Below are 24,553 nucleotides of genomic sequence, written 5' to 3'. Positions count from 1 at the left end.
CACAGTTGTGGCTACATAAGTTTTCTAGTTGCAAAAGACAAGGTTTTCAAGTGTTCTGGATTAGAATGTAGTGTTCTACAAAAGGTCCAAAATTGAAATCTGGTGAGAATCATAACTTCATGTTCTAACCTCCATTTTAAATGATTAATGTTCCAATATATGTCTAACAAAAGCTTGGAGAAGCATTTGTAGGGATTACAATAATGGTGAAGATGTATGTGAATTGGCATTGAAAACACAATTGGATATTGCCATAGATGTGGCCCATGCCATGGAGTACTTTCATCATGATTCTTTTGTTCAAGTGGTGCTTTTTTATTTGAAATCCGATAATGTGTTTTTGGATGAAGACATGATGGTCCATATAGTGGACTTTGGTATTGAAAAATTAATGAATGCAACCCCTACTAACTCACTTCAACATTTGGTTTGAAAGAATCCATGGGATAAATTGTCCCAAGTATGACATTTTAGAACATTAATTTTACTTGTTTTTCCTCATCAACAATTTTTGTACATAGTGGTCAAGTAAAATATAATGAAGGTTGACTTCAATATGGTGTATGGATTAATTTAGATAGTGTTTACCAAAGTAGATATATATAGGTATGACATTTTTTTGAGTGGAAATGCTTATTATGAAGCAACCAATTTTTTTTGAGATGACATGTTCTTTTGGAGATGTAAACTTGCACAAATGAGTGAAGCTAGTGTTTCCAAACATAGTGAAGGAAGTATTTCTATTAAGTATTTTTAGCGAGGTGGATGGAGATGGATTTGTAGAAAATAATGTATACAATTACTTTATGTGCTATGAGTTGGTTTGAATTTCTCAAAACATTAACCCAATGAATGAACAACTATGAAAGATGTGGTAACGATATTGGAGAACCTTAGAAATGATTTGGGGGGGATATGTAGTTGCTTCTAGGAGATTGAGACAAAGCATATCCAATTTCGTTATAAATACAGATGGAATAAGGAGTAATACACATGAATCAAATGCCCATATTTCTTCAACATTTTAGTTTATGAAAATTACGTTACCATAGTTCTTCATGCTATTATTCATACAATGGAATTTTCCATTTAGCTTATACATGTTGACGTAAAATTTTATTAGTATTTATATCTATTTAATTTATTTATTTTCCTGCAAACCTAGCACTCAACACTTAATTCCTAACAAAGCTAATATATCTATTGATTAAATACAAAATTTGGTTCACAAACATAATAAAATTTAGTGCAACATACATGGTACCTTAAATGTTTTCTTCTTCACAGGCTTAACAATTATCTCTAGTACCACTTTGTAACACACCCAACCCTTAATCCCACATGAGGCTATGGGTTATCACATTTTCTCTAAGAATTTTATCAAGCAATTCCCACACATTATCTAATCACCATCGATAAAAACCACATTTTGAAGGGGCATTTCATTAATTAGTTTATGTGCACTATTTATTTCTCTAAAACCAAAATATTCCATATAGTATATCTTGTAAATTATAGAGGACCAAATTCAAAAATTTCTACCACATATACCTTGAGATATTTTCTCTAAATCCTCCAAGTTTCATAGACTGGAACATCCAATAAAGAAAATTATGACAATAATAACACATTGACTATTTTTGAGGTTTGATTTTAGGAGAATTCAAGAGACCCAACTTCCTCAAGGAATATCTTTGAAAATATAAAGAAAAAGGATCTGAAATATGTTAGAAATTAATTAACGAGAAACGAAATACACAAAATATTGTGGAAACACAAAATATAGAAACACGCAAAATAAGAGAGACACAGATATAGATAGTTCACCCAACTTGGGTTATGTCAAAGGAGAAACAACTAGCCCTTCATTTTATATTATCTAGCAAAATGAAGAGATACAATCTACAAAAGATCCACTGTAATTTCCTCTTCTCTCATATAGTATCCTATCTCTGTCTCACTCAAAAAAATAATACACATTTGCAATACAATTCCTTCATATAAACTGATAGGTTTCCTTCTAGGGAAAAAAACCCTAAATTAAACATAACTTCTACCATCAGATCATCCGCTTAATGAACGACCCAGATTGACTATGAAATTACAATATTATACAAGGAAAAAATTCATCTATTTTTAGCTTCGGGGGTGATGCCAAGCATGTCATCTACATATAATACAAATATAATATAGCTACCATCATTTTTCTTTTTAAGATAAACACAATGGTCAAAGTGACATATAGTATAACCTTGTTCAAATATAAGCCTTTCAAATTTTAGATACCACTACCTTGGAGCCTGTTTTAAGTCATACAAGCTCTTCTTCAATTTTCATACTAACTTCTCCTTCCATTTGACCTCATACCCTTGTGGCTGATGCATGTATATTTCTTCCTCCAAATCCCCATAGATAAAGGTTGTCTTTTCATCTAATTGCTCAAGCTATAAATCTTCTGTTGCCAATAGAGTTAAAATAGTCCCGATTGAAGTCATTTTAACAACATGAGAAAAAAATATCATCAAATTCTATACATTTATTTTATGGAAACCCCTTCACCACAAGTCTATCCTTATACCTCCATTTAGATCCATCTTCATCCTTCAACTTGTAAGCCCATTAATTTTGCAATGTTGTTTTACCTGCAGGCAACTTGACTAAGTCCCAAGTCTGGTTATGCATCAAGGAGTCCATCTCTTCTTCCATGGCTTGCTCCCACTTCTTCCTGGTTTCTACCTGCATTTCTTCTTCATATCTTTCTGGTTCACCAGAGTCAGTCAACAATACACAATATAATGAAGGAAAATATTATTTAGTGGGTCTACTTATTGAGGTATATCTTCTGACACCACTTTCAGGTGTTTGATGTGTTTGTTATTGTTGTGGTTTTTGGGGTTGTTGATCATTATGATTTTCAGGCACCTTTAATTTTTGTGTGATCTCATCAAGCATTTCATATTCCTAGTTTTCATTTTCCTATTTCTTTCCTTGCATTTAATCCTTATACAAGACATTTTGATTGAATATGACATCTTTGCTCCTAATGATTTTGTGATTTTGATAATCATAAGAGTGATAACCAAAATCATCTACACCATATCCAATAAAAGGTATGATTTCTTTGATTTTGCCTCAAGCTTTGTTATATTTTCTTTATTGATGTGGACAAAGGCTTCACAACCAAAAATATTTAAAAATGAGTAGTTTACCTTTTTACCTATCGATGCCTCCTCTATAATACCACCATCCAAGGAACTTGAAAGCCCTCTATTTATTAGATAAATAACAATATCTACAACATCTTCCCAAAATTGTAAGGGAAGTCTTGCATGAAATCTGATGCACCTTGCACACTCCATGATTGTCCTGTTCATCCTTTATGACACAACATTTTCCTGTGGTGTGCCTGGAACTATCTTCTCTATGCAAATTCCATGCTCTAAACAATAGTTATCAAACTATTTGTTGTAGTATTCACCTCCATTGTCTAATCTAAGACACTTAAACTTATTTCCTAACTCATTCTTAGACGTTCTTATCATGAGGAAGGAGGATGGCTCTTTAGGACATAAATTTTTTAGGAAGTTAACTCACATAGAAAGCTACCTCCACGCTAAATCCTACCATCACCTGTCCTAAAAGCGTTGTGTCCTTAACACTCTTTCCATTAGAGCCCTTCGAATTTCTGACTTTGAGCATCTCAAGGAAGAGATAAATCACTTATCCTTGGTATTTAAGGGTATAGGCTATAGAGAAAAATAAATTACGAAAGCTATAGAAAGAGTGGAAAGGAGGGTGCTATCTCAAGAACCTAAGGCCCAAAACCTACCTGAGTGTGGTAGAGTTTTCCTACCATATATTCAAGGGGTGACTGATAATATTGCCAAAATCCTGAAAAGGAAAGACATAGTCACACAATTCTCAGCACCTGGAACAATTAAACAAGGTATGAGTTCTGTCAAGGACAATATTGATAGACATCAGCTCAAGGGAGTTTACAAAATTGATTGTTCCTGTGGAAAATGTTACATTGGTGAAACATGTCGTTCTCTGCAGAAAATACTAAAAGAACATGGAGTAGATATTAAGAATGGAAGGTCTCGTACATCGGCCCTTTCGGAGCATTCCTCAAAGATGAAACACTAGGTTTGTTTGGAGAGCACCTCAATTATTGTAAGAGAAGAACATTATCAAAAATAGAAGATTAGGGAGGCCCTTGAAATTATAAAACATCCACAAAATCTCAACAGAGACAATGGTATAGAGATAAGTGGAAGTTGGCTTCCTTTAATCAAAGGGATTAGGACCACCATCACATCTCAGGTAATCAGTAAATGCTCCTCTCCTATTATAACTTTTTGATCTTATATTAAAAATAAAATTAAAATAAAAGTACCCCGAACAAAATTAATAAAAATCATTATTAATTATAATTCTTAATAATAATTATCATGATTATTATTAGGTATTTATAATAGTAACTAATTAAAGATTATTTATAATAATACTTATTATTATTAGTATCATTAATTATTTATAACAATAATTAGTTATTATAATTTCTATTAATCATTTAGTTTATTAACAATTTTTTTTTAATTAACACATGACAATAAATAGTCATTATAATGCCTATTAATTAATTAATTCAAATTTAAGGTATAATAATGAATTAAAATTTAGTAACAGAAATTAATCACATTATAATAACATTAGAATAATAAGAAATCTATTAATAATTAATTAAAAAACTATTCATTAAAGGATCTTTTAATAATAATGAAAATATATAAAATACAAGTTATTATAAAGATTATAATAAAACTTTAAAACATGATTAATATTTATAAAAATTAAAAATAAAACTTTAAAGCATGATTAATAATTATTAAAAATAAAAATAAAAAATAAAAATAAAAAAATTTAAGCCGATCTTATCTCCTAAAAATCAAATTATCTTTCTACTACTTATCCTCTCACTAAGCTCTTCTTCTATCATCATTCAGAAATTGTCCTCATGATGGATCCTTGTTGGGATTTGAAACATTGACAAGTATGATTATTAATGTGGATACTCCGAGATTCAACTTGAAAGAAATGAACCACAGATGCCTCAAATCCAAAATTAATTTTCTTATTTAGCTAGTAATCCTTATATAAGAAGATTTGTTTTTCTCCAAAATAAGATGAATCTCTAATAGATAAGGTTTTAAACCAATACTTTGTATGGTTATTATTTGCCTCCTTTCCCTCCACAAGTAACAAGTTTATCTCATTGTTTGCATTGGATAGGCCCTCTTATATTCACATCCTAGTAAGAATGTGACAAATTTATTCTCCCATTAGTTACTCACCCATCTAGGCAGAGGAAACCCCCATCCTTGGGTGATATAACTATCATATGGATTTTCTGTATGATATTATTGAAGATATTATTAAATTATTATAGTCAAGTTCCCTTCTAGTGTGCTCTAACATAAATTACACTACATTTCTCATGGAGTTTTATAATCAGTGTGCCCTTTATGAATTTCTCCCTTGAGGTAATCAAACTGTGTCACAAGGTTGCGATGTCACCACAAAGGCCTTATTCCTATTATCTTTGCTTCATTACTTTACATATATCACAAAATTCAATACCCATGAGATATGCTCAAAATTTTCAAGTTATAAATTTTAATTGCCCAAATTTTCTTCATTCAGAAACCAGATCCCACAAACACAAGACTTTTAGTTATGATGTTGGGCTCCTTAAATGTACGTGGTGATATTTTTGTTTCTCATAGTGGCTTCTTTGTCGCACCACATTCCAGCACTATACATACATTATGAACTTTTAATTAGCCAAATAGTTGTAAGTGTTCATACATAAAGGAATTTCATTGCAAAATTTACAACATCCCTTGAAGTGATCTCAGAATTATTATGCACATAATAATTCTATAACTTTCAATTGATTTTAGATAGATTGAATTGGAACTATAATTACATTATATATTTTCATCACAATCATTCTAAGCATTTATTAATGCAATCAAACATTTATTCCAACAACCCAAAGGGTCAAAACTGAGAGTTATATAACCACTTTCTCCATTAAAATACATATCTCTAAATTCATGAGTAATTAGTTTCCACTTTGTTTTGCAGGATGAGTTATTCATGCCCCTCATTTCGCTACTCAACAATTCCTTAATATTATTTGTTTATGTCCTTTCATGGCATTCAATTATGCAATTGAATTTTCCATACAAGCAAGCATGCACTTAATGCACCTAACATTTGTATAATCATGATTCATAATGCGAGTGTCATGACCAAATCATATCATAGTAATTCATATATGCATCACAAAGATTCTAGTAATATTGATGAATTGGAGGCTTCTTACCATTTGCACAACCCATTAGGTATTAATGAAAAACTTCCTTTCATATATCAACAATTCCATACAATTCTCTCATTGACTAGGAAAAAACAATCCTTCCACTAGATATTCCTTATCGACGAAATTAACATTATATGATTTAATCACTTGTCTTAAGATTAGAAACTATTGTGCCAATACTCATCAACACATGAACAAAATGCAGTCCCTACAGTTACTTCATACCTCCCACATTTTCATGTAATCTCTCAATGCATTACCGAACATATTTCATATCATGAGTGTATTGTTCATTCATTTAATTTTTGTTCAACATGGAAACTCATGTATGCACATATTTGTATGATTTTACTAAATATTTATGTGCTCGCAATTTCTTTCCTTAACTGCACCCCTTCTTGGGCATCCACATAATACATGTATTAAATTGAATAAGCAAGAGATATAAAATTCGGCTAAAACTAATTCTTACCCAATTCCTTTACATTTTTATTTTAACTTGTTGTTTTCCTTCTTACTTGTTAGGGAGATTGCTAGAGGAAGCTAGGATATTCAATTTCAACATGGAGGTTGAAATATATTCCTTTAATAAGTTGATTTTGTTTTATTTGGGCTAGAATACAAGATGAAAAGCACCATACCTCCTTAGGTGAACCCACAAGCTAAAGAGGTCGAAATTAAATACAAGAGTGGGTTGTTCTAGTAGGGGCAGAGTGGGACAAGATCAATAGGCTGATGAGTGGCATAGGGAATTGTTGTAACAACATCCCCATGAACATGCAAACAAAAAAGAACCTCTAGCTATAGACTGAAAAACAAGAGGAAGAGTGAAGGGCACATGATTTAACAATCGACATATGGTTGTGATAGTAGAAGTGGAGGCCACAAATGGACTTCTCGAGAAGGATAAGGAAAATAATAGGGGGAATGCATTTGAGAGGCTTCCATGGAGAGAGAAGTAAAATATTCGACCAAGGTAAAAGAATGAGAATTTTTCATGAAGAAGAAGGATAACGAAGAAATAAAATTGGGGCCGAGCGAGTTTCTCAGTAGCAGACTGATTGAAGAAGCCCAAGAGGGTTTTATGGTTGAAAATAAAGAGCAGTGGATTTCCAAGAACTTGCAAAGCCATTGATAGTGGTTTGCATTGGGACTAAAGAACCCACTGGTAATCTTATGGATTGAGGAACCTACTAGCTAGGGTATATATATACTTAGGTACTTGGAGGTTGCGGAAATACCAGATGTGGCCCTAAGCTAGGAACACTAGTGTTTTCTTCTCTAAAGAACTACGTAACAATGGTGATATTTATGCTTCCATGGTAGTTTATCTAGCTAAATAACCTTCCCATATTAATCTCTACTCCTCCTGTGACTAATTGGTGGTTTTCCCAAGGATTGAAGAATCCACTATGTGTGGCTTACCTTAGGAAACCACTTGGAAGTTGTGGATTAATGAATCTACTATCCCGTCAATAGTTTTTCCAGCTAAATTACCTTCCCATATTTGGATAAAGACTCTCCTCATGTGACTAAGAGTGGCTTGTCTTGGGACTAAAGAAACCACTAAGAAACATGTGGACTTGTGAATCTACTGTTCTATCAGTAGCTTGTTTAGTTGAGGAACCTTCCCATGTTATGATTAAAATATTCCCTTTGATTATAGATGTGATTCTCTGTGCTTACAAAGGATATTTGTGTTGTATTTAAATGAGTTAAGGCTCTGTGACATGATTATAGAGAACATTTGAAGGAAAACAATGTCTTGTGTATTTGATTACCTGAATAGTTAGTGGATGGAGGTGGTGTAACCTTAGGGACATTGTTTTGGCTGATAATATTGAGTTTACATGGGTAATAACTCCTTAAGCTTTAGAATTTGAATAAGTGGTGATAGTTGCAAGAAATATTGGTCGTAGCTCATTTGAGATTGGGTGGTGAGTTGAAGCTCCAACTCGGTTTCAAGACTTCTCTTATAAGATAAGTGTTTACTCAAGCTCTTGCACATTGAATGTCATGCATATCCTTATTATGTCGATTTGATGAATTCTTTTAATGATGGTTCAATGTGTTGGTTTAATGCTTCTATTGAGCCGAGGAAGATAAATTACTTTGTAAATGAATAATGCCAAGTTTTTTACTATTGATGAGGAATGGATGATTCTTGTATGTCTAATAAGTTAATGTTTTCTTATGCTTCCATGTATTGAATTTCTACATATCATCGACTAAGATTTTAAATTGTTTACATTAAGATGAAAACATGAGGTTCCTTGATAAAACAAGGATGATGTTACTATTGAATATCCTCTAAGGAATGTGATTATTACTGTGTCCATTATATGTCTGTATTTTGGTCTAAATGGCATGAGTAATGAAACAAAGGCCCACTCTATTAATTTATTTGAATGCTTGAATTGAAATAACTTTGGTTATCAAGGTTTGGTTTTTGTATCGGAAAACTCAGGAGGTCATTGTTGGGATGGACTCAGTTTGTATTAAGATCAAGAGGGATAGGCCTTGTGCCTTGTAGCGCCCTAATGGAGAGGCACCATGATTTTATGTTGAGGGCTCGATAGAGTTATGCATGGCATCATAGAAATACTTATGTATCTACATTTATATGTGTAGGGGTAAATTCAAGAAGGGTAGCAAAAACCTGCAAATTGTTAATGGCCACACTCATGTGTGTTTGTGTGTGTGTGTGTAACATGACTTGGAACTGTCAAGTGATAAGAGGAGTTATCATCATAAGGCCTTGGGGAACTAGGCCATTGGAGGGTTCAACAATGTGCATATGTGGCCTAGGGAGATGGGGCCAAGATGGATGGTAGGTCTGACAATTGATGGTCGAGGCATCTCTTAGGCCATGGGGCCAATAAATTGTGAGAACGCTAAGAACACAAAACTTTATTAAAATGGAGAAATTCAAATTTACAAGGGGTCGAGAAGATAGTGAGGCAAAGGATTCATGGTGTGTGACGTGGAAAGAGGGGTTTGACATGGTGCCTTCATGGCATAGAAGATGACACTAAAAATTGACCTTTTTGCAGGGCTAAGTGGGAGTAAATTGAGTGACGCATGGAACTTCAATAGAGGCCATGTGGAGGTTATGATGTTAGAATGATGTTAAATCAGAGGGCATCGTAAAAGTGATAGTGGAGTGGGCCAAAAAATAGAGGCTAGTAGAAGGGAAAGTGTACAACATGTTATGGGAAAATTGTCGTCTCAAGCACCAGCCATTGAGTAGTGCAAATATGTGCCAAGTGTTGTGAAGGGAAATGGATGGATGCCAATAAATGGAGGGAGTAACCAAAAGTATACAGGAATGTCACAATGCTAGATTATTGGGCACTAGACCTAGAGCGTAGGGGTTAAGTGTGAAGGGGGGTGAAGGGTCGGTGTTGATAGTCTATGGTAGACGAAGAGCCATCCATTGATTAATGTGAATTTTAATATCCCATAATTCTTGGGTTGTTAATAGGGTCTAGGTGGAAAATGGGGAATGGTAAATTGCAACCCATGGGCAGGGGTCCGATGGGGGCCAGGAGGGGGTGACATGGACCATGCAAGAATGACCTAGTCAAAGATGACATATGATGCGGAATTTCTGAGAGTGATACATGGCATGTCATGGATTGCCAAATGGGCACTACACGGGTTCCACATGGGTGCCACGAGGCACAACCAAGTGACATGGCAAATAGTATCTAGGTAAATGTTTAATCAACCATATATTTCAATCCATAAGTCATATTGGGGTAAAATTTATATCTTCAGAAAGGTATTGATGAGAAAGACACAATGGTGATGCTTATTTTGTACTTTGAAAAGTTTAAAAAAGATTGAAAAATTTAGATCCCATTTCCATCATAGGAATTTGGAGATAAAGTCATCATATTAGCCTTAATGTGGGCTATGGTTGGTAAGGGGGTATGTTACAAAGTGATATTAGAGAAATGTTCAACACTAGACCTTTCAGAATAAGTTGGTGCCCTATTCCATAATTAATAGAGCAGTAGTTCCAATTCTTAGATCATTGGAGATGGAGTGGAGCTCTAGCTCTAAGTGCAATAGCAGAATGGAATATGATTGTATACTACCTGTAACATTTGATTGTGGATTGAATGCTTACTACAAGGATGTTATGGTATGATTAATTTTATTGAAAAATGAAAGGGTATTGCATGTGTTTTCTAATAGGATTTTGAAGGTGTGGATAGTCTATGGTTGTGACCATGGATGCTTGTTATTTCCTTATTTTTGTAGAAATTATTCCATGATTTTGGTGCATAATTGTTATAGTGTGACACACATTATTGGCTAAGTGGTATGTTCTTACACACTTGTGATGAATGTGCATGTGAAATCTCTCGACATAAGAGGGACTGGGGAAATCCCTGTGTTTCTTCTATTGCATAGTATATCTATTTCTAATTGGATATATATAAATATATAAATATATATATATCTATATATATATATATATATATATATATATATATATATATATATATATATATGGGGAATTGTTGTTCTCAATATTATAAATATCTTGTATGATATAGGAAGTTTTTAAAATTTTTAAATTATATGACTGGTATCTATGTTTGTATGTGTGTGTGTGTGTGCAAATGCATTCTTGTATTAGGATGCAGTGAAGGAACAATGTGTTTCCATTCATGAAGAGTATGGCTGGGAGCTTGAGCATCAACACTCGGCGAAGGATGACTCCCTTCTGCCCGAGCCCCTTTTGTTATTTCCTGACATTTTTGTTGAACCTGTCATCCATGATTTCCCATGTGTATCTTCATCCACGAATGTACCCATTGTTTATCACTCGTTGGACACACCAGATGTTGTTCTGTCATCCAACAACGGAGAGGATAAGTTATTCATTGAAAATCCACTTGATCTTTCATCTGCCTTTTCTAGAAACACAGAGGATGAGTTTGTTCGCTTTTCATGTACCCCTCTGTTTGATTTATCAAATCATGAGAATGCCGATGAAATCATTGATTTTTCTGATTGTGGTTGTCGTGATCCATTTACTCCTATATCCGATCACGATCATGTTTCTACTGCAGTTGATTTTTTGAAGCCATTGATTTATTATGATCTATTTGATGATGAAGTCGAAACACCCCAGACTTTCAAGGCACTTCAGCCCGAGCTAATGGTTATTTTAGGCCCTCGCTATCGTGAGGTTAGTTTCACTTCCAATCAGGAAATTGTTCAATCACCCAAGGCTCCTCATCACTCATATGTATGCATTGAATATAAATCCCACACACAGATCATGCTTCCTCCACTCAAACTGCACGATCCCATTGCTCATGCATTAGATAAATCTTACATTGCAAGGACATGTGCACGATGCATGTTGTCTTTCTTCTTTCATTTTCTTGCATGTCGCAGTCAAGATTGTGCATATGCTTCACAGTTGCACGCAGTGTCGCACAACACCGTGATAAGTCCACGTACCACATGTCATGTACTTCCACTCACTTCTATCCGGCGGACACTTTTAAACATGAAATGCATTTGTCTTCATTGTTATATCTTTCTTTCTTGTTGGCTCGTACAACCAGGTTTCTCGTAGATCAAGCCTTCACCAACATGGGTCAACCAATGCGCCAATGGCTGCATTGGAAATATCACTTCACGTGATCAAGCCCATGCACCATTAGCTTAGGAGTAGGAGCAGTGTTTGCTTTCAGTCTATTTGCTTGCATGCTTGTTTTCTTACTTCGTTTATTTGTTTATTTTTTTTCCTTCTTGTTTTCTTACTCACTTTGCTTTCACATTTACTTCTGCTTTTGCTTTTCTTTGTTGTTTGTTTGCTTGTTTTCGTTCATAGGTTAGTTTCGCATGAAACCATGTCTGACTCTTGAAACAAGATGGGTAAAGTACAAGAGGGCCTTGTGCAGTTATCACCACTTCGTTATCTGTCATCCCGCCTCTATATGATGAACTTGTTACTTTTATTCCATGATACATCGATGGAAAATACGTAATATTCGAAGTGAACCTTGGTGAAAACACAACACTTGCGCACTAGCTAGTGTCACCTACTCTAGTCGGTCATTTTTGGGTTAACCTTTGTCAGCTCAGTCAAGTAGAGTAAGGTGAGGGGGAAAACCTTAACAAGCATGTCAGAGGTATATAATAAACTACTTCTCTGAAGGAACAACCTCTTCTGCTCTCAATAAGTCGGGATCCCTCTTCCGCCTCTGAAATGAATAAGTGTTATGCACAGTTATGAAAAATGAAAAAAATGAAAAGTGAAAAATGAAAAAAATAAAAAATGAATAAGGCGAAAGAAGAGAAAGGCTTCCTGCATAGAGAGGTGATGCAAGTAACTCCGTCGAGGTACTAACTAGGTTCGTTAGCAACGGAGCGATGCTTGCTTTCCTGCGTGACTCCACCAGGGTACTTTCCAGGGCTGCTGGCAATGGAGCAACACCAGAGATGAAACTAAGACTCTGACGACTATACTGCTTATGCACCAATATACCCCTCAACCCCAATCGAAAAAAATGTGTTGACTTGGCTTGGAATGTGTGTCAATCGACCAAGAGCTTGGCAGACGCTACATGTTATAATCAAGCAAGTGTGAAAACCAAGACAAACTGAGAACTGAACAATACTTCTTGAGGTGTTAGACATGTTTTTCACGAACAAGGTCCATTCAGAGAGCTGGAGTTCTACTAGTGTGTCGCCAAGTGTTGTAGCAGCTACAACCACCCTCCAAAATTTTTCCTTAGCTTCATTTTGGAGCCTCTCCACCAACCTTTCACAACATCATGTCTTGCCTTGTGAAGTACACAAGCTTCAATGTTTTCCTTGCAAAATGATAGTCTGTGCATCAGAGCTTGTTGCATCCCCCTCACAGGTTGTTTGTCCGGACTTAGTCCAACTGTAGGCTGAGCATATCCCTCAAGAAATTGTGCAATTCTGGAGGGGAACCAGCCTTACCTTCAGAAATTACGCAATTCTGTCTGGCAGCCTCCTGGGCTCTAGAATTGCACAAATCTACCTGTCACTGTTCACTGGAAAAATTGTGAAATTGCTCCTAGAAGGACTACTCAGCCCATAAATTGTGCAGTCTGGGCAACATTCAGCTCCTCTGCCCAGAAATTTGGCAATCCCTCTTGGAAGCTAGCCCAACTCCCTCCCAGAAATGCACATTTTTTCCTCCCAGCTGAGCAGACTCTTGCATGTGCAGTTGAATTGACAAATTGATTTGCATGCATGGGATGCTTCTCCCAAGACAGCATACAAAGGCATCCCTTGATTCAGAGATCTACTTTTAGCAACTAGAGGTTGCATGCAAGGATCATTTCAGAAACCTCCCACCAAGTGTCGCTCTTCCTAGATTTGTGGCATGTGTGTCACATCTTCAATTTTATCAAAACTCATGAACCAGAGACTGCAGAGATCATTTGTCACTTCGACCTTGTAGCTCTGACATCCCACATTGCATACAAGATTCGTGGGCACATTCAACTCAGTTATTTTGGGGTAAGCCCACCTTCCATGTCTTGTGTTGCATTTCTATTGCTTTTAGTGTTTCTATTTGTGTTCAAATGAAAGGAACTGTGGGCGTGGGTAACCCGACCGTCCGGCCTTTCTTTGGCATTAATCCTGAAACAAAACCCAATAATGGAATACATGGGAATTACAATGAAAATCCGCAGTCGAGCCAAAAGTATGATTTCAAAATAAACATAGCCGCATATATAATCCTTTCGGGTCTGTTTCCTTATCACATGTCGCATGTTGCATTGCATAAGGCTAAACCCCGAATAGAACATGAATCAACCAATACATGGGAAATACATAGAAATTCGTTGTTTGAATGCCAAGACGGATCTCTAACGGAATTAAATCGCATCCATAAACCTTTCGGGTCTGCGCATCCATCACAAATCGCAATGTCACATGGTCTGTTGTTCCCCTTTGCTCTGCTACACTCCGATCTCTGATCTCTGATCACTCCGATCGACACCTCATCGACTATTGGAATATCGGAGTATCGCAATATCACTGCTTCCATGGCCTATAGTCTTGCCTCTCCGATTTGCAATCACTGATCGCATCTCGACTGTTGATTCCTTTTGATCCGACGGCTGATAATGCTCATCGCAATCGGCCCATCGGCATTTCAGCATATCGGCGGTCGGCTTATCACTGGTTCCATGGCCCATGGTCCTTATCCTTTCCCGATCAGTGATCGTAGATCGTCGATCGGAGTTATCGCTTGATCGGTGCCATCGCATCTCGGCAAGTCAAAATTCCATAGGTCTTGGTCCTTTGCCCATTGATTTAAGGGATGCGATAAAGCGCAATCGCTCATCACAAAGTCTTTATGCCTGCGGTTTAAGTCCTTCCCTTTTGAAACATTGCGATGCGATATGAATGCAATTTCTTTAAGGAACTTACGTTAAGACATATTTTCCCTTAAAGACCAATTTAACAAGAAAATTCCTCCTTTTTAAGGGACATTGGGCCAACTTCTTTTTGCAATAATTCCTTCATCCGGAGTCCATTCTGGTCCATTCAAATTGCGTTGGATTCAGAATGAAGAAATCTACGCAATGAGACTATTTCCAGAAGCATCCAATGACTTTCATTTTTGAGGAGTTTAAAAAAAAGTCATCGATGATCATTTTCTGATCATGAGAAGATCTTGAATTAAGGAAATCTATCATTTTTTTTTACGAAATGAGCTCTTTGTTGTGACTTTTGTTTATTTGCAACAATCATATTTTTTAGATCCCTGATGATGATATTTTATTCTTCCACTATGGACAATGATTCCTAGATATCTCTAACAGTATGAATGATGCCATTCCATAGAATCTCCCTAGCTTGAATAAGGGAAATGTTTCCCTTCACCTTCTCTTTCAATTCTTTGATCTCCTTAGAAGCAACTTCAAAATCATCTATGCATTTTTCTGCAGTCTCCTTAGCCATGGCTATTTACCTTTCATTACCTTTTATGATTTTCAATGCAGTTTCATAGTCTCTCTATGATTTTTTCATTTCATTCTTAGAAATATTAATTTCAGTCATGACCCTAGTTAGTTTATCAGTTGGGTCTTTCGAATTAGCTGGTATTACAATAGTGCAAACATGTGAGTCAATATTTTGTTGCAGAACAATGTTTATTTCTTTCACCTTAGACATTTCATCATTTATTTTAATCAACTCCTTAGTCAAATCTTCTTTCTCCTTTTCTACATGTGTTACTTCAGGTGCCATTACATGTTCTATTGCAGGCATCACCAATTTCTTTCTCAATACCTGAACCTCTATTTCTACTCCCTCTAACAACTTCTGAACAACACTTTTATCTTCTGGATTCACCCCAATTTTAATGATCATCTTCTTCAATTCTTCATTTTGAGTGACTAAGGCTCTTGAATTATCCTTTTCCAACTTTAATTGGCTCACCACCTTGTCCAATAAAGTTTCTACTATGTTGACAACCAAGGAGGTTTTCTTCAACTCACTGTAAATTAATTCCCTAGTTTGACTATGTAAATTAATTTTACTAAAAAAAGGAATTTCTCTAGCATCCACTATCAAATTAACAATCTTGAAACCAGAAGAAGAAGATACACTTAAAGTAGAAGGGTGAGAGAAAGCTAACTTAAGTTGGTTTCTTTCCAAATCCATAACTGAAAGCCATTTGGTTTGATAGTCAGAAACAAATTGTGCTTCCACCTATGAATCCATATTTTCTTTGAATTTTTTGCATATTTCTTCAATCTGGGAGTACATCTATTTGATCATGGAGACTGAACTTTTGTCAGCTTATTCTGGAACAGGAGAAGAAGGTTTACATACAACTTCTCCTAATTTTGGCTGAAATAATGATGAGCTACCACCTTCAGATAACTTAGCCTTCTTTGAACTTCTCTCAGTTTATTCTTTTAATTCTATGACATCCTCACTGCCTCTTTTCAAACATTTCTCACTCTGATGAGGAGTCTTAATTTCCATATCTCCTAATAAGCTAGATTGGCCTCCATTAGCCAATTTATGTATTTCTAGTTTAGCTTCATGATTAAAAGGAGCATAAGAATATTCCACCCTTCTATTTGAAATAATGTGGGTCATATGCATATTTTTCACCTAGTTGTAAATCCATCTCCTCAAGTATTTTATGTACTTCTTCTGCAACTTGTTTGTTGTTTACAATGAAAGGCCCCATTATATTTGGAAATTTAAATAAATATGCCTTCTTTGCTGGCACAAAGTGTATCTGATCTACATTCAAGCTATACCTGATGAACTCTAGTGCAAAAAACCTCATAGGTACAAAAACTGGAAGTCTAAAAGGGGAAATTTTTGCTCCATATAATATAATTTCTGAATAATATTCAAATTGAAACCAAGCACCCACTTTGACATCTTTACTGAGTTGAAGTATAGACTGAGCCTTTGGCAAGAAACAGGGTGAAGGAGAACTATTCAAAATTGAATAAACAACTGATAGGAAAGAAGAGGAAAAATACATCAATCCTTGGCCATTACCAATGTATCTTATCACATCAGTCCAAAACACTACTGATTGTTTGTTTTTATTAGGGTCCACGATATTCAGCCCTAAATGCATGAACCTTTCCACATGAGTATATAAAAAGAGATATGTGACAAGAGATGGAAATCTAAAACAACGAGTGAGAGTAAGATCTGATAATTGAGAATTTATCATTTTTTCCTAGAAAGAAGGTATATCAAAAAATATATATGGGTTCATCATTAGACTGAACATTCCTAAGAACGCCTTATCCACAGTGTTGGTGTCTTCCTTTCCTAAGATTTTTGCCAGAATTTGTAGCACAGATGTGACTTCTTCAATAAAAGAATCTATAGGAAATTAAAGAGGTTCCATAGGAATTTTTTTTCCAGCAGGCATTAAAAAGAAGCCGAGCTTAGCATAGCTAGAAGAATACAAGTCTTGAAATGTGGAAATCGAAGATTATTCAGAGAATGTGGTGTGAGAATTTTCAATTAGGAAGAATAGGTCTTGCTGAATTAAGAAAGTTGACATTTGAAAGACATTTTCCCCTAATTTAGTCATGACAAAACATTTTTGTGGGTAAAGGGCACACCAACATGCATTTCCATTCATGAAGAGTATGGCTGGGAGCTTGAACATCAACACTCGGCGAAGGATGACTCCATTCTTCCCGAGCCCCTTCTATTATTTGCTAACATTTTTGTTGAACCTGTCATCCATGATTTCTCATGTGTATCTTCATCCACAGATGTACCCATTGTTTATCACTCGTTGGACACACCAGATGTCGGTCCATCATCCGACAATGGAGAGGATAAGTTATTCATTGAAAATACACTTGATCTTTCATCTGCCTTTTCCAGAAACATAGAGGATGAGTTTGTTCGCTTTTCATCTACCCCTCTGTTTGATTTATCAAATCATGAGCATGTCGATGAAATCATTGATATTTTTGATCGTAGTTGTCGTGATCCATTTATTCCTATATTCGATCACGATCATGTTTCTATCACAGTTGATTTTTCGAAGCCAAAGATTTAATATGATTTATTTGATGATGAAGTCGAAACACCCCAGACTTTCGAGGCACTTCAGCCTGAGCTAATGGTTATGTTAGGCCCTCGCTGTCATGAGGTTGGTTTCACTTCCAATCAGGAAATTGTTCAATCACCCGAGGCTCCTCATCACTCATCTATATGCATTGAAGATAAATCCCACACACAGATCATGCTTCCTCCACTCAAACTGCATGATCCCATCACTCATGCATTGGAGGAATCTTACATTGCAAGGACATGTGCACGATGCATGTTGTCTTTTTTTCTTTAATTTTCTTGCATGTCACAGTCAAGAGTGTACGTATGCTTCAAAGCTGCATGGAGTGTCGCACAACACTGTCATAAGTCCACAGACCACATGTCATGTACTTGCACTCACTTATGTCAGGTGGACACTTTTAAACATGAAGTACATTTGTCTTCATTGTTATATCTTTCTTTCTTGTTGGTTTGCACTATTGGGTTTCTCGCGGACCAAGCCTTCACCAACATGGATCAACCAATGCGCCAATGGCTACATTGGAAATATCACTTCACGTGATCAAGCCCATGCACCGTTAGCTTAGGAGTAGGAGTAGTGTTTGCTTTTAGTCTGTTTGCTTGCATGCTTGTTTGCTTACTTTTTTTGTATGTTTTTTTGTTTTCCTGCTTGTTTTCTTACTCACTTTGCTTTCACATTTACTTCTACTTCTGCTTTGCTTTGTTGTTTGTTTGCTTGTTTTTGTTCGTAGGTTAGTTTCGCATGAAACCATGTCTGACTCTTGAAACAAGATGGGTAAAGTACAAGAGGGCTTTGTGCATCTATCACTATTTGGTTATTTGTCATCCTGCCCCTGTATGAAGAACTTGTTACTTTTATTCCATGATACATCGATGGAAAATATGTAATATTCGAAGTGAACCTTGGTGAAAACACAACACTTGCGCGCTAGCTAGTGTCACCTACTCTAGTCAGTTTTTTTTGGGTTAACCTTTTTCAGCTCAGTCAAGTAGAGTAAGGTGAGGGGGAAAAACTTAACAAGCATGTTAGAGGTATATAATAAACTACTTCTCTAAATGTAACACCTCTTCTACTCTCAATAAGTCGAGATCCCTCTTCCGCCTCTGAAATGAATAAGTGTTATGCACAGTTATGAAAAATGAAAAAAATGAAAAAAAAATGAATAAGGTGAAAGAAGAGAAAGGCTTCCTGCACAGAGAGGTGATGCAAGTAACTCCGTCGGGGTACTGACTAGGTTCATTGGCAGTGGAGCGATGCTTGTTTTCCTACGTGACTCCACCGGGGTACTATCCAGGCCTGCTGGCAACAGAGCAACACTAGAGATGAAACTAAGACTTTGACAACTATACTGCTTATGCACCAATATACCCCTCAACCCCAATAAAAAAAATGTGTTGACTTAGCTTGGAATGTGTGTCACTCGACCAAGAGCTTGGCAGACACTACATGTTATAATCAAGCAAGTGTGAAAACCAAGACAAACTGAGAACTGAACAATACTTCTGGAGGTGTTAGACATGTTTTTCACGAACATGGTCCATTCAGAGAGCCGGACTTCTACTAGTGTGTCACCAAGTGTTGTAGTAGCTACAACCTCCCTCCAAAATTTTTCCTTAGCTTCATTTTGGAGCCTCTCCACCAACCTTTCACAACAGCATGTCTTGCCTTGTGAAGTACACAAGCTTGAATGTTTTCCTTGCAAAATGATAGTTTGTGCATCAGAGCTTGTTGCATCCCCCTCAGAGGTTGTTTGTCTGGACTTAGTCCAACTGTAGGCTGGGCATATCCCTCAAGAAATTGTGCAATTCTAGAAAAGAACTAGCCTTCCCTCAAGAAATTGCGCAATTCTATCTGGCAGCCTGCTAGGCTCCAGAATTGTACAAATCTTCCTGTCACTGTTCACTGGAAAAATTGCACAATTGCTCCCAGAAGGACTACTCGGCCCATAAATTGTGCATTCTGGGCAACAGTCAGCTCCTCTACCTAGAAATTGCCTAATCCCTCTTGGAAGCCAATCCAACTCCCTTCCCTTACTTACAGCACGGATTGTGCCTTGCGCAGTTTTGGTAGTTAGTCTCCCGTCTTCCCAGCAGAAATTGCAGAACCTTCATGATCAATCACACAGGTATGTTGCAAGTCAGTACTCAAGTTTGTTTTGGTTTTTGACTGACAAATTGCTTGCCATGAGTGTTTCCATGTCTCTAGGTATCGAAGGTGTTCATTTGCCTCTCAGCAGCATAGGTACAATGGTTTCCAGGAGAGCAGAGGTTAAGACACCGTTCAGAGCACACTTGGGGATGCAGTCAATCAAGTGTCTATGAACTTTCCTACCCATGAAGACATCAAATTATTTGTAGACAAGGACATCAAGATATGATGGCAACAACATCACAACAAGCAACACCATCAACAGTAGTTGAAGGTAGCATACCAGATGCAACAAAAGTAAGAGGAATTTTGTTGACAACACAGAGGCGGAATAAAGTTACAAGCTGAAGAAGATCCACTTGTGATGAAATAAACTTTGGAGACTTAGGATATGAGGTGACGACATGACAAGAAGATCGCGTGAAGGCATAAAACATAACAGAGAAGGAGTTGCATGTGCTAAAGCTGCAACTCAAGGAAGAACAAGAGCTGCATTGATGAGAGAATGAATTGCAGCAGGAACATGTACAACAAGGGGCGCAACATGCACTCATGGATGAAACGATGCCCGTACAAGCTATAGATCCATCCCAACATCTGGCACAGAGTAGGCAAAGTGAGCAGTGTGGTTGATCGTATGCAAGGGAATGCAGCAACATGCATGTCATTGTGTGCAAAAACTAAGGTGAAGACAAGAAGCAAGTCCGGTAGGAGCTGAACATGTACCTCGACAAGTTGATGTGCACAGCCACCAACACATGCTTGGAGAGCAGGGTAGACACTATTCATCAATATGTTGTCAATCTAGTCACACCAAGACATCCATGCACATGCTATCAGATGAGTTAGACTGAGGATCCATATCAGTGCACCCGGATGCAATGAAGGCAATAGTTCGCTTTAGCAAGATCTCACCATTGAGCTCACGGACACCATCATGGACAACTAAGCTTGGCATCAGCTCATCACCTTCAACCATCACAAGCATGTCAAAGAGTTCGTCTCACCATAACGGTTCGAGTGTCAGTGATGTCTTGCTCAAGCCATTTTGTCTCACATGGGCACATGTGCATTGTAATGTAACATCTTGTCAAGTGGAATTTCAAGTGTCGATAGTTGAATGTAACAGTCATAGAGTAGTTGAAGAGTCATGAGTGTAGATGAATAGTCTCAAAGGGGAATGTCAAGGGTCACCCCACCCTTTGCTATAAATAGTACCTCATAACTCATTGTATAGGCTTTTTGTCAGCCAAGCTTCGATAGGACTATCTTAGAGAAATCTTGGACAATATTGTAACATGCCTTGGCTTCTCCATTGCATAGAGCTAGTATATCTCTTTGGAGGAGCAGGCAGTTGTGGCTATAACATTCCACTATCAAAACTAGTGGTTGGACATGGATGTATTGAACTTACACTTCTTAATATTACAGAGCCATCATGTTTTCATGCATATGTTGTTATTGTAGTTAGACTATTCTTGTTGTTGTAGCAATGTATGTTATTTAACTTACGCATTTGTGTATCAACTATTTTGTATGCAATTGTATGAATCTTGTTGTAGGCGTGTTGTTGTTTTAACCATTAATTTGGATTTCTCACTAACTTTCTTTCTAGCTCGTGATATATCTTCCCTCATGTGTTCCCTTCCAAGCCGAGTACATTATAGGTTTAAAAGGGGCACACTCACCTCACCCTCCATGTGTTAGAACCTCTCATGCACCTTTCTCGACTCACTGCAGCTGTCACACCCTTGCTACCAACAAGGACATTTTACTTGCCTTTATGTGAAACCGCGGTCAAGGCATTATCGTACAACCCACTGCTCGGACTCCTACACAAAACAGTCTGAGGTCTAATTAGGACTTCTTAACGAGGAGATCCCCTAACATGTTGGTTGGTTCAGCACCATCAACAGGTTCCAACCCTATCCTTCTCAAGGCTCCAACCTTATTTTTAGAGGCTACAACGCCTAGGGCACCAACCCTTTAAGGTTTTTAATAAAATGAATAAGTAACTTACATTAATTGTTCCACAAGTCTATCACAAACTTCCAATTTGTTCACTAAAGACTCTTGACTGTCCAATACTTCACTTGTCAAAGATTTTAAAATTGCTAATGCTTCACTGTCCAAGTATGCTTTCAAGACTCTTAATGATTCACTGTCCAAATATGCTTCTAAGACTATCCAAGACTCGTAGTGCTTAACTATCCAAGACTTTTCTCTTTATTGTTCAGAATCATAAATTATTTATTAGTTCATGCCTCCAAACTTAGCACTATTCCAACCTTCAATTCTTCATGGGTTCGTTACTGTCCATATGTTTTAAGTATAAATGGTGGGTGACTGTTGATGTGAGATTTATAAAAAAGTGTCACATGTGAACTCCTTGTCATAGGTATGAAGGTATCAATACTTCATCGAAAACATCGAGCTACAGGATGTCTGCTCTTTCTTTAAAAAGGTTCTAAGCCCTTAGAACAAACATATCCTTTAATTATAATGAGATCAAAGCCTACAATCCTAGTCCAATTTTCTGGGCTTCAATCCGAAATAGAAATCTTAGATTTGTTGTAGGTATACTCAGGTCCGAGGTTTATGATTGAGATAGGAACCTATCTATCCAAGTTTAAATGTCCTCCACATGTTCAAGCTTTATGTATCCTCTACTGTCAACAATCCAAACTATCAGCTGATCAAAGTTGTCCAATAGGGAGTTGTCACAGGTCTATCCAGGCTTCAGTTCAATGTTATCACCACAAAAGAATACACTGAAGGTTATGTTTCTCGAACCTAGATTTGAGGCACTGCAATTAATCAATCCGAAATAAGGAGGCTTGACCCAAAAAGTCTAAGGAGGTATTCAATCTTTCTAGGCCGAGGTCTTCACAGGTTACCCACTCTTTAGTTTTGACCTTAAACACTATATTTTTGGCCTCCTATAGTTAACGGGTCATGAAATTATCTTCTTGTCTTATCCTCTGAATTAATTTTCACTGGATGATGGATGAAAAATGAAGTATTACACTTATATTTATACATATTTTCGATTTGAATGAAGGGACATGTCTTTTGGAGGGAGGCCCCCTAGGATAACTGAGCTTACGTCGGCTAGGGTAGAGAATAAGATATATTATCTTAAAAAATCGATTTCTCTCAGACTACTAGGAGTTAGAGGTTGAGTGAGGTCCCATTGGAAAGAGGAAGATTCCTCTACAAGGTAGTGGAGGATGTTGAAAATGGCAACAAGAAACGCTAAAAATACAAGTGTTAAAAATATAAGTTCTAAAAATAGCACTGCTAAAAATAGTAGTTTGGGTACCCGTGCTGGATTGGGCAACAGGGAATGAAAAATGGAAGTGATAAAAATAGAAGTTCTATTTTTAGCAGTTCAGGATGGATTCCTATTTTAGTCAGTTCGTGGACTAAAAATAGGAAGTAAAATTCAAATTTGAACTTAACAGCTAATTGAAAATAAATTAATTAATTCTCCATGAGTTAATTAGTTGATAAAATTCAAACATGAAGTCTATGCGAGGAAATGCAACAGTTTATCTATTAATTGAGGAATTTATCCATCAGTTAAAGAGATAAGGATGAGTTCTAATATTGAGTTGTAATTAGCTGGCTCAGTTAACTGAGCCATGTCCAGTTATAATTGATTTAAACAATATGTTTAAATTAAGTAAGTTCAGTTAGTTAATGCATGCTAGCATATGACTACTGCACTTCAGATAACTGAAGATTCTCTCATGAATAACTCATGCATGTTAGTTCAAACAGAGACCTAGTTTAGATCAAAGAAGGGACAGTGTACTATCAGTTGGATGGATTTTTCCTATAAAAGAAAATTATCCAAGCAGAAGGATTAAGATTCCTTGAGGATTGTGAAGTTTTACAGGGTGTGAGATCAGTGTTACACTTGGTAACAGGAGGATCACCCAGGAAAAACTGCATAAGGAAATAGGAGGCTTGTAGGGTAGAGGAGAAGGCTTAGGTGAAGTCTTGATTGCCTGCGAGCATCCAGGAGGATTGCACTGAGAGCTGGCTAGCTGTGAGAGCTAAGGCTTTGTGTAATCCTAATGTATTTCCACCTTCATCTATGAGGATTGTACTGAGAGCTGGCTAGTTGTGTGAGAGCTAAGACTTTGTATAAATCCTATGTATGATAATATAGAGAGTGGGGTTTTAGGCTGAGGCTTTCCCCAGATTATATTTCTGTGTTATGTTTGATTGATTCCTTCTTATCATTTATATGTGTTCTTATTGATGTTGCTCATGTTCAATTAAGCTTCTACTAAATTATTTGTAGAAGTAGATCAAGTGTTTTACTTTAGTATATTGCATTACTAGGTGATCTACAAGTTGGAATTTCTACATGGTATCAGAGCAAAGGTGATCAAAGGAGAGAATAGTATACTGAG

At 36.6% G+C, this 24,553-nt stretch overlaps 1 pseudogene; it reads left to right on the top strand.

Annotated features, from left to right (window-relative positions):
* The window catches only part of LOC149204678 (2-Cys peroxiredoxin BAS1, chloroplastic pseudogene), a 45,027-nt pseudogene that overhangs the window by 5,504 nt on the left and 14,970 nt on the right, over positions 1–24,553 (top strand).

This window comes from Pinus tabuliformis, chromosome 1_2, assembly GCF_031772625.1.
Source record: "Pinus tabuliformis cultivar Carrire ecotype Pingquan chromosome 1_2, CPIR1, whole genome shotgun sequence".
NCBI classification, from domain to species: domain Eukaryota; kingdom Viridiplantae; phylum Streptophyta; class Pinopsida; order Pinales; family Pinaceae; genus Pinus; species Pinus tabuliformis.
Note: the sequence above shows the minus strand (reverse complement) of the source record. Positions and strands in the feature narration are given on the sequence as shown.